The sequence below is a fragment of the Gordionus sp. m RMFG-2023 genome, unplaced genomic scaffold (genome assembly GCF_954871325.1).
Source record: "Gordionus sp. m RMFG-2023 unplaced genomic scaffold, tfGorSpeb1-WG-v2 contig_163, whole genome shotgun sequence".
Lineage (NCBI taxonomy): Eukaryota > Metazoa > Nematomorpha > Gordioida > Chordodea > Parachordodidae > Gordionus > Gordionus sp. m RMFG-2023.
The window spans coordinates 1-10,152 of record NW_027050876.1 but is presented as its reverse complement, the minus strand read 5'-3'; the positions used below and the strand labels follow the sequence as shown (position 1 = coordinate 10,152).

Below are 10,152 nucleotides of genomic sequence, written 5' to 3'. Positions count from 1 at the left end.
ACCCCATCACCTAGACTCGCCCTTTACGGGGAGAGATTGCCCTTTAGTTGAATATATCTTTAGATTAGCTATCGATTGATACCCTATGTGAGACATAACCTATTTCATAAGGCCAATAAAACAACATTAATAAAATTATAAAGAAATAAAAAGAAACGCGCGTAAAACGCTTTTAAATATAAGATTCCTGTTTATCACGGTTCAAACGTGATAATACCGTATAGTCCCGAATAGTTATGATCCCTTTAAAAATTACGACATATATATAACCTTCTTGTGTATTTAATTTTAAAATGAAATGAGGTGGTTTGCCAAAAGATTTACCATACCCCAGTCTCCCCTGCAGGTACTAATAATACCTAAGCATTTTAAATTGAACAAATACTAAATTTTCTCTAATTATAAAAGAAGATAAATTTTGCAAAAATATCTAAAATTAGTCATATATCACACGATTCTCATATGATAAACACTATATTTATTTATAAATTTTGAAATAAAATATCATATATATTATTAATTTTATAATAAATATAAATTAATTTTTCATATTAATATCATGAGATGTTGTAGCTTCTGATTTATTTTCTTTTTTATTCCATGGAGCATTCGGGAGGGTGCGGCATTTTGTCACGTAATGTTGTTTTCCACAATACCAGCAATCTGGTATTGTGGATCTTAGTCTTTTAGTTGTAGGTTTATACTTATTATAATGTATAGATGTCTGGTGCCTTTATAAATTTTTTTAAAAAATTTTATCATAATATATCGTTAAATTATAATATTACCTAGGCTTAGATTGAACTTCTTGAAGTTTCGTTTTAGTAATTGTATAAAGGCATCCATCTAGGATAAAAGTGGTGGTCGACGAGTTGCTGTTCACTACATATATTTGATGTAATTAAAAATAGGTTATAAGTAGGTGCGGGGATTTTTTTTTACTAAGAAATATGAAACTAGTAAGAATTATCACGAATTATTTAAATAAAATAAAATTTAAAAATAAGGGTTACATGTCAATACCGCGAAAATTTTAAGATATAATTTGTCAATGAACATAAACAAATACAAATTAGGATTTATATTTTAATTAGGATTTATATTTTAATTAGATTTATTTTAATTGGATTTATATTTTAATTAGGATTTATATTTTAATTAGGATTTATATTTTAATTAGGATTTATATTTTATTTTGGGACAAGAAAAAATCTTTTTTTATTTTTAAAATTTTATCATATTATTTTATCGCCCAGCGTTGAATAATTTTTTTTAAGATTATTTTATCCATTTTTTTATTCAAGGGTATTCCGAGAATTTACATGACGGCACCTGGCTTCTTATTTGTTTTAAACTTAAAGCTATAAAATAAATGATTTTGACGATTACAATAGATTTAATAAGATGGAGGTCTAATCAATTCAATGTTCCCCTTCATCTTAGCTTATTTAAAAATTTCTATGCCTCCAGATATGGCTGAAGATGGGAAGGGGGGTGTGGGGGGGGGGGGTTGTATCTATATGAACCATTTATTTTTTAAAAAATATTTTTGAAAAATTTTAATTATATTATATTTATAGATAAAAAAAAACTTTTTACTATAATAAAAAGAAAAAATTATCAACATGTTTTTTTCGCGCTGGATAGGGTTAATCATATGATTAACTAGAGGCTATTTGAATCAAGGCTAGCTGAATCAATTAAATTATGCTTAAAATTATGATATAATTATTCATTGGCTACTATTATAGCTTTAAATTAATTTTATATGATAATTATTATAATTATAAAAAAAATTTAAAAATAAATTAAAAACTTAAACATTTTTTAAAATTAATAAAATGTCATATTTTGACATTTTCATATAAATTATTTAGATGCAAATGATGTATTGTATCAATAAAACATAGTCCATAAAAAATAGAAGAATAATAATTATAATCATCTATGTTAGAGACTTACTAAATCAATGGAATCTACAAGCCCCGGTTTTGGGGCTTGTTGGAGAAAAATTTTACTTTTATTAGAATCAATAAAATATTAAAAATATTTATTAATGTATAACTATAGGTAAATGTTTGCTGGGCTATATCATAGTATTCTATAAATTCAAAAGCTACAATTATTTTCAGGCTTATGATGATTTTGACAAAAACGCGAATAGCCCTAGTCTATACTGTTGGAAGAAAGTTGATTATGAGATCAAAAATAGATTATTTACCGGTTGACTAAAAAAACTTTACGTTTTTAAATCTTTATAACTCTAAAACGCGTCATCGTTCTTTTTATGAAATCTATTTTATTGTGTATCTTAATAATCTCAAAATATTTTAAAAATGTAGTAGGGACACTCATCTTTTTAAAAATTTCTCCTAAATCATAAACTATAACATAAAAATATTTCGGTATTATAAAAGAAATCTCATTATTAAATGCCACTAACAATATAAGCATTTACGGTAATTTGTAAATTAATTATTTTATCAAGAGAAGATCTGATAATGATAAAATTATGCCGTAGGGCCTAATATTTTTAAAAAAAATTATGGCTGGGTCGGGCTGTTATCATATAATTATATATTTTAAAAATATTCCAAGAAATAAGACGCAATATTTTTTATTTGTATATTTTTTTGACAGACTTTTAAAATATTTATAAAATTCCTTCTTTATTTATTTCAAAATAATTATATAAAAATTTACAAATGCTAGAAAAATAAAATAATGCAGCTCACTATTTTTAAGAAAAAAAAATGAGATCGTTTATAACCCAAATAAATGAATTTTTAATATATCATGCAGCACTTACATCTGCAAATATTACTTCCACAAAAGACTTCCCAACCTTTTTCAGATGGTGATAGAAAAAAAAATTTGTTAGATTTTTATTATGAAGATGTTAAAGTATCTTATGATGCCTTAATAGGAATAACTATGTTTATAAGATTAACTATAGTTGATATAGTCCCCAAAAATGCTATGGATTCTCTGCATTATTTCAAACACATTTTAGATTAAATTCCCAATGTATTAAAAGGGTTTATAAACTCTTCCCATTAGTAAACTAATGAGAGAACACTAATAAAATCAAATTTATAAAATTTTACATTGGATTTTTTTCCTATATATATGATGATTTAGGGGTAGTGTTGTTAAACTAGCTAACTTTAGTCAACTATAAAATAGTGTAGCCATGTTTTTATTCAAAAATATTAGAATCAATCTTCAAGTTGAGACTTAACTTAGAGACTTAATTCTACTTTTTAGTCTAAAAGCTCGACTAAGTCATGATAGAGATGGTGAAAGTTAGGTAATTTAACAACACTATTTTGGGGTGGCAAAAAATTATATTAATTTTTATCTTTCATAATTTGTAAAGGATTAAAACGTTACTTTTGCAGGTACGAATCATAAATATTTCAACTGTCCGATAGAAATAAAAATTTAGGCCGTATAAGCATTATATAATTATAAAGTTTAAGTAAAAAAAATATCCCTTAAATTCATATAATCTAGAAAAAAAAAATAGGAAAAATATTTATAAAATTACTTTTTTGATGAATATTTTCGGATAAAATTACACAAAAAATAATATTAAAATATAAAATAAATTTATTCTTATTAAAATTTATAATAAATTTATTTATAAACAACTTTAAAATAAAAACTTTTATTAATTAAAGTGTATTAAACAAAATTACAACCTCAACCAGGCATCCACTACCCTCTCTCCCTTTTCATTTTATTTTAACAACATTTTACATTCCCTTTTACGGCCTGGCTGAGAATACATGGACCATTATAATATACACTGGGAAAAAAACGAAAGGGGAAAAAAATCAAACGTACCGCAAGAAAATCAAACGTACCGCAAAAAAATCAAACGTACCGCAAGAAAAATTATTTCTTATCTTATAACACATAAAAACTTACACAAAAATAACTCTCCTTTTTACAATAAGCATTTTACCGTTCATTCCACTTTTTCTTTTAAATTTTATTTATGTACCACAACAGCCGTATTACTTTTCTTTCTGTTATATAAAATCATTTAAAACAATTCACAATCTTTGCAAATAAAAAAACAATAAAATTGCAAAGTCATGTAACTAATAACTGACATTGAAAGCAGTCTTGATTGTTAAGCTTGATATAATTTATTTGTATAAATAGCCCCAGTAGCACCACTTTGATTAAGATCATATTTTGAAGTATTTATATTATCAATTTTGTTCGGGTAAATTGTTATTCTATATAATATGATTTTTTCTTTTATATAAGATGATTTTTGTGTGGTAAAATTGTATATTAATCTTTTTTTTAAAAATAGAAAAAGTGTAAAAAGTTACTTTTGAAGGTACGAATGATATAAAGCATTTGTTAAATTTAAAAATAATAAGATTTTATGTTTTAAAGCTATAAAATTAATAATTTTGACGATTACAAAAGATTTAATAAGATAGAGGTCTCAATCCAATGTTCCCCTTCATCTAATCATATTTAAATTAAAAATTATCAACATATTTTTTAGCGCTGGAAAGGGTTAATCATATCAGTAACTATGAGCTAGTAGAATTAGGTCGAATTAATTATATTATGCTTAAAAATATGATATAATAAGTATTCATTGGCTATTATACCTTTAAATTCTATTTTTTTCCCTTTAACTTTCACCTTTTCTGGTGGTTGATATTCAAAAGAATTAGAAAAAAAAATTAAAAAATTCTTTAAAACTTAAACATTTTTTAAAATAAAATATCACATTTTGAAATTTTTTATGAATTATTTATATATAAATGGTGTCTTATTGATAATAACAATTATCCTATAGGAAACTTAATAAGCCAATATAATCTACAAGGGGGTTTGAGGCTTATTGGGGCAAAAATTAACTTTTACTAGAATCAATCTTAAATATAAAATATTAAAATATTTATTAATAGGGTCTTTTGTAAAAAACGACTTAATCTAATCGTTAAAAAAATTGAGTATACCAAATTCCACATATTTTTTAATAAAATACCAATTTCATAAATAACAAGTGACGTGTTTTAGAGGTAAATATTAAAACGCTACTTTAAATAAATATAAACAATTAAGCTGGTTCTCTGGTTTTTTGGAACTTAATAAATGGGTTAAATATAATTTTGTCAAATATAAATCACTATTTCATTGTGATAATGTTAGTTGTAATGCATTCGCGATATTGCATTCGCTGTAATGTATTCGCTCTAATACATTCGCGATAATGTATTCGCGGTATTACATTCGCTCTAATGCATTCGCTATAATTCATTTGCTATAATACATTCGCTATAATGCATTCGCGATAATCCATTCGCGATAATTCATTCGCTATAATGCATTCGCGATAATTCATTCGCTGTTATGCATTCGCTATAATATTTTCGCGGTAATGCATTCGCGCTAATATATTCGCTATGATACATTCGCGGTAATGCATTCGCTATAATATCTTTTCGCGGTAATCGACATTCGCGATAATGCATTCGCGATAATACATTTCGCGCTAAAAGTTTTGCGGTATTGACGTGATACGATTATTTATACCCATATCGATATTTTGTTTTAATAAAAATATTCATGACCCCCAGACCTAGACACGCCCATTAGGAAGAGTTTGACCTCCTGTTGAGCTGATTTTTTTATTAGCTCTCAATTGATATCCTTAGACGTTTTTAGGAGAAACTGTACGTATACGACCAATAACCTTATAACCATTATAGAGAGGTTTCGGTGATAAGATATTAAATTATATCCGTATTTGGGAAAAAATTATCAAAATTTTTATGGATTGGACTGGACTCGGAAAATATTCCTCAAAATATAGACTTGGATCTTGCTTGGGAAAATCCTTTAAAAACCATTATGGGCTGTGCTAGGAAAAAATTTTCAAAATTATTATGGGTTTAGCTGGGCTTGAGAAATTTTTTTTTTTAAATTATAAGGTTAGGGACCCTTGGAATTTTTTTCTAAATTTGTGACCTAGCAAATCGCGATTCATCTCATATTAATATTTTGAATGTATAGATAAAGATGTCATATTTTTTATCTAGTATAAAATAATGCGATAAAATGAATTAGTTATTTTACAAATAAAAATCTCGCTGTCAATCAAAAATTTGATGATATGAGAATAATATATTTTAAAAATTATAGCTTTTCAAATTTTTTAAATATGTTAAAATTTTATCAAGGGTAATTTTTTTTTCTTGTTTTTTTTTAAATATCGATCGATAAGGCCTTTTTCAATTTATAGTCAACAGTTGTTATTATTTTTTTTTTGAAATTTATAAAATATTTTTTTAAAAAGAATTTCAAAAATATATTTATAGTTTTATATTTAAAACCTCAAATCATCGAAGTAATTTGACTATAATAAACATTACATTTATTAAAATAGTGCAGAGCAGATCCGGGTCAAATGAATTTATGCCGAGCCAAAATAAAAAATCTGAGCTGTTCATAATATTTTGCATAGTATCAAAGACACTAGGTATTCGATTCGTTTATTTTATAAATATTGCTTTGTTTAATTATCACTAAACCTGGGTTCAGGATAAGTTTATAAGATTATACATTATATTTAATTTTGAAATTTTTTAGGTGTTGATATGAACTTTAACTATTACAGGGAAAAGAAAATAGAAAAGAAACCACATAATATACATACAAACATTGATATATAATGTTGATCCAAGGTAGAATTAATAATTTTTCAAATATATTTTAAATTACATAAAATATAATTTACAGGCATAATTTAAAAAAAGATTTTAGTATAATTCTTAGAAAATATTTAACCTCACTAAATATATTAAGGTTTAGGAATAAATTCTTTAAGGCTTTGGCTATGTTAAATTTTTATAGAAATAATGTAGTTTTTAATATTTTTCCTTTCAAATTATAGTTCGTAGTGATATTTTATAGATTATGGCTAAAGTTTTATTTAGATTTTTTTAGGGTAAAATGATATTTACAGGTTTATATTAACTTAATTACAAAAGTCTTCTTCCCGACTACGCCTAAAAATAATTAAATCTATATTTATCTAAGGTAAATTCAATATAATATTAATAAGGATTTTAAGATATATATATAATATAATTAAGATGTTATATCTTAGAATGAAATTGATCTGTTAATCTCATATATAAAAAGATATTTTATTTATCTTTTAATTTCTTGAACATAATTTTTAATTCTGTTAATTTTATTCTATATAAAATTATTAATAATTTTTATCATAATCCTGATATGGGGGCATTAAATAATTTCGCGATCATTGTTATTTTAATGGAGGAATATTGGAGGCGGTTATTATCAATTTCTTCTTCAATATGGAATATAGTAGGAAATACTAAATGTAATTTATAAATGCTAAGCTTGAGATATACACAAAATCATAAATATCCTTTTATTAAATTCTTATTAGCATGAAGAAATACATATAAATCTATTTTAAAATGGGTTAAGTTCTAATTAGATGTTTTTGACAAATACATTTTGTCAGGTCTACGTGAAAATAATGGTAAGAAAAAAAATTCAAAATTAAATTATATCATGAAAAATGTTGGTCATAACGTGCCAAATTCTAATATTCTAACAATTTGAAAATAACTCAAGACTTATTTTCTGAAATATACAATAATCCCTATATTCGAATGCATATATTATTGCAGTTGGATTTTTTTATTGGAGATATTCTTTATCATATTATTTTACAATGCAATCATTAATCATATATCTCGATTCCACATCATTTATTATCTATTTTAATCTCTTCCATATTCCGAAACATTACATTTGGAAGCATGCGTGGTTTATAAAAGGAGTTCGAAATCTGATAAAGTTTAAAATGTTGCAGTTCGTTTATTATCCATATATTCATTGGTTATAATTAGCATCTTAATTTATTTGATCGGCGAAATTTTGTAGATGTAATGTATAGTTGCTACGCTTTAATAAACATCTTTCTATATTCGATGTTCATAAAATTCAAAAATGGATCACTTTATTATTAATATTAAATTCTTATTACCATGAAGAAATATTTTAAAATGGGTTAAGTTCTAATTAGATGTTTTTGACAAATACATTTTGTCAGGTCTCCGTGAAAATAATGGTAAGAAAAAAAATTCAAAATTAAATTATATCATGAAAAATGTTGGTCATAACGTGCCAAATTCTAATATTCTAACAATTTGAAAATAACTCAAGACTTATTTTCTGAAATATACAATAATCCCTATATTCGAATGCATATATTATTGCAGTTGGATTTTTTTATTGGAGATATTCTTTATCATATTATTTTACAATGCAATCATTAATCATATATCTCGATTCCACATCATTTATTATCTATTTTAATCTCTTCCATATTTCGAAACATTACATTTGGAAGCATGCGTGGTTTATAAAAGGAGTTCGAAATCTGATAAAGTTTAAAATGTTGCAGTTCGTTTATTATCCATATATTCATTGGTTATAATTAGCATCTTAATTTATTTGATCGGCGAAATTTTGTAGGTGTAATGTATAGTTGCTACGCTTTAATAAACATCTTTCTATATTCGATGTTCATAAAATTCAAAAATGGATCACTTTATTATTATTATTAAATTCTTATTACCATGAAGAAATATTTTAAAATGGGTTAAGTTCTAATTAGATGTTTTTGACAAATACATTTTGTCAGGTCTCCGTGAAAATAATGGTAAGAAAAAAAATTCAAAATTAAATTATATCATGAAAAATGTTGGTCATAACGTGCCAAATTCTAATATTCTAACAATTTGAAAATAACTCAAGACTTATTTTCTGAAATATACAATAATCCCTATATTCGAATGCATATATTATTGCAGTTGGATTTTTTTATTGGAGATATTCTTTATCATATTATTTTACAATGCAATCATTAATCATATATCTCGATTCCACATCATTTATTATCTATTTTAATCTCTTCCATATTTCGAAACATTACATTTGGAAGCATGCGTGGTTTATAAAAGGAGTTCGAAATCTGATAAAGTTTAAAATGTTGCAGTTCGTTTATTATCCATATATTCATTGGTTATAATTAGCATCTTAATTTATTTGATCGGCGAAATTTTGTAGGTGTAATGTATAGTTGCTACGCTTTAATAAACATCTTTCTATATTCGATGTTCATAAAATTCAAAAATGGATCACTTTATTATTAATATTAAATTCTTATTACCATGAAGAAATATTTTAAAATGGGTTAAGTTCTAATTAGATGTTTTTGACAAATACATTTTGTCAGGTCTCCGTGAAAATAATGGTAAGAAAAAAAAATTCAAAATTAAATTATATCATGAAAAATGTTGGTCATAACGTGCCAAATTCTAATATTCTAACAATTTGAAAATAACTCAAGACTTATTTTCTGAAATATACAATAATCCCTATATTCGAATGCATATATTATTGCAGTTGGATTTTTTTATTGGAGATATTCTTTATCATATTATTTTACAATGCAATCATTAATCATATATCTCGATTCCACATCATTTATTATCTATTTTAATCTCTTCCATATTTCGAAACATTACATTTGGAAGCATGCGTGGTTTATAAAAGGAGTTCGAAATCTGATAAAGTTTAAAATGTTGCAGTTCGTTTATTATCCATATATTCATTGGTTATAATTAGCATCTTAATTTATTTGATCGGCGAAATTTTGTAGGTGTAATGTATAGTTGCTACGCTTTAATAAACATCTTTCTATATTCGATGTTCATAAAATTCAAAAATGGATCACTTTATTATTAATATTAAATTCTTATTACCATGAAGAAATATTTTAAAATGGGTTAAGTTCTAATTAGATGTTTTTGACAAATACATTTTGTCAGGTCTCCGTGAAAATAATGGTAAGAAAAAAAAATCAAAATTAAATTATATCATGAAAAATGTTGGTCATAACGTGCCAAATTCTAATATTCTAACAATTTGAAAATAACTCAAGACTTATTTTCTGAAATATACAATAATCCCTATATTCGAATGCATATATTATTGCAGTTGGATTTTTTTATTGGAGATATTCTTTATCATATTATTTTACAATGCAATCATTAATCATATATCTCGATT

The 10,152-nt window shown here is 24.6% G+C and overlaps 1 long non-coding RNA gene across 1 annotated transcript; it reads left to right on the top strand.

The window, feature by feature from the left end:
- Positions 1–6,343: 6,343 nt before the first annotated feature.
- Positions 6,344–6,653, top strand: LOC135930635 (uncharacterized). Its single transcript, XR_010572835.1, has 3 exons — positions 6,344–6,385; positions 6,425–6,517; positions 6,628–6,653. It is a non-coding gene; the product is annotated as an uncharacterized LOC135930635 (long non-coding RNA).
- The last annotated feature ends 3,499 nt before the right edge of the window (positions 6,654–10,152 follow it).